The sequence below is a fragment of the Pieris rapae genome, chromosome 20 (genome assembly GCF_905147795.1).
Source record: "Pieris rapae chromosome 20, ilPieRapa1.1, whole genome shotgun sequence".
NCBI classification, from domain to species: domain Eukaryota; kingdom Metazoa; phylum Arthropoda; class Insecta; order Lepidoptera; family Pieridae; genus Pieris; species Pieris rapae.
Genome location: NC_059528.1, coordinates 419,522 through 421,645, shown reverse-complemented (window position 1 = coordinate 421,645; position 2,124 = coordinate 419,522). Strand labels below are relative to the sequence as shown.

Here is a 2,124-nt window from a genome sequence, read left to right as displayed (position 1 = left end):
AGATTGCAAAATAGCAGTCACAATATAAAAAATAGCATGCATAAAATAAAAGCTACTTGGAAAATAATAAACGAAGAATCAGGTAAAAGTTAAATGGAAAATATTTTTATTTACAAATGTATCACTGAATACTACCTATTAGTTCCCTGGATTAATCACGTGTTACTACGATATAATAACTAGAAAAATGTGTATCAAATGTTATATTAAATTTCAATTGAAACATATAACTTGTAATGATATCGCTAAACCTTTCAAGCTAATTAATTTAAAAAATAGTAACGATATATGGGGTTAGTCAACAGACATTTTAAATTCCGTTATTGATGTATTAAGCTCTGAATTGGCTGTAATTTTTACAAACAGTCGCTGCACAATCGATGCCGCTGTGAAGTTGATCTCAGACATATTTAACGCCTGGGAATAGTCATATGATGGAGTCTCTTTTCTTTCTTTTGTGACCTGTCAAAGGCCTTTGACTGTGATCATCCTGATGTATTCGTTGGAAAGCTTCAATACTATGGCGTTGATGGCAAAGCTTCCAGCCTGATGAAATCATATTTAAAGGGAAGGAACCAAAGAGTATATGCCAATGTAGTCCTCTCCGTGTTCATAGGTGTCAATCGGCATCCCCCAAGGCTCGATTTTGGGGTTTCATATTTCTGATACATACATAAACGACCCCTCATTCTTTTTTGATGCAGTTCATGAGAAGGTATTGTTGGCTGAAGACACTTTTCTTCTATTTAAAGTGGATGAAGTTTACAATTATATATCTCGTATAATTAACTTGTTTAATGTAAATAACTTACTATTTAATGGGAATAAAACAAAAGGTATTCGATTTACACATACATAACAAAACATAGTAAACACCAGTGGGGCCAAACACAGAGAGATTCTTACGAATAGGCTAAGCTCTGCAGCATAAGCAGTAATAAAAATAATTTAGATTATATTTACTTCATACACTTATGTGAGGATTTTTTAATAAATTCAATCATTCTACTTCAAACAAAAATAAATGCTCCGCCGTAACAGCTATTCGCTGCCGTGACCAGGATTCGAACCTGGGTTACTACGGCCACAACGTAGGGTCCTAACCACTAGACGATCACGGCTATCGCAGCAGATACCTTTCACCACTTATCACTCAAAAGGTATAGTGAATTGTATTACTACGCTAAATTAAATGACCAACTACCCGTTCTTTATATAATTGAAAGTGTAACTTCTTAAATCGTTCGAATAACCGTTGTGAAATAAGAAAAACGAGACCAACCAAATTGTGTCTTTTTATGTAACTTTCAAGAGCGCTTGCGGCGACCGGAACCAATCTCATCAACCAAAAAAACCTATAATGAACTACAATTTCTATCTAATTCTTATCTGCTCCGATAGCCGTGATCGTCTAGTGGTTAGGACCCTACGTTGTGGCCGTAGTAACCCAGGTTCGAATCCTGGTCACGGCAGCGAATAGCTGTTACGGCGGAGCATTTGTTTTTGATTTACGTAGATTGATTGAATTTATTAAAATATCCTCATATAAGTGTATAAAGTTAATATTATAATCTAAATTATTTTTTTTCCTAAATATGGAAGTTAATATACTACGACAAGAATTTTTTAAGTTTTGTTTAAAGCCCATATTAATTAAATTTGTATGTTCGACTGTGTAAATCTGAAAATACTCAGTAATTATAAAAACTTACATTTGAACAACCATATTGCTTCCTTATTCTGCAAGAACATCAACCTGTGCAGAAATTAAATAAATGTTCATGAATGTTTAGTAATAAATATCACGTGCATCACACAAGGATTAGAAACCGGAACCACAAAACAGACCGCATAAGCAGGTGGGACCAAATTATTCAATCGCTTTATCACAGTCATCTTCACACTTCAATATTATTGAAAATTGACCCTATATTTGACAGAGGTTCATTTTTCATTTTCATTCTATTAGACTATAAGATAAATTTAATATTAATCGATCGGCATTGGGTCATTTATTTTGTTTACATAAAAATGTACTGTATACGTAAGATAGTAGTTTCGATAAATAATAAATCAAGATTTGATTTGAGTTCGCTTCATTGATGGATGTTCAAATAAAAGTTA

The 2,124-nt window shown here is 33.1% G+C and overlaps 2 non-coding genes across 2 annotated transcripts; one reads left to right on the top strand and one right to left on the bottom strand.

Moving 5' to 3' along the window:
- Positions 1 to 1,049: 1,049 nt before the first annotated feature.
- Positions 1,050 to 1,121, bottom strand: Trnah-gug. Its single transcript has one exon. It is a non-coding gene; the product is annotated as a tRNA-His (tRNA).
- A 279-nt stretch (positions 1,122 to 1,400) lies between these two features.
- Trnah-gug lies at positions 1,401 to 1,472 on the top strand. The gene has a single exon. It is a non-coding gene; the product is annotated as a tRNA-His (tRNA).
- The last annotated feature ends 652 nt before the right edge of the window (positions 1,473 to 2,124 follow it).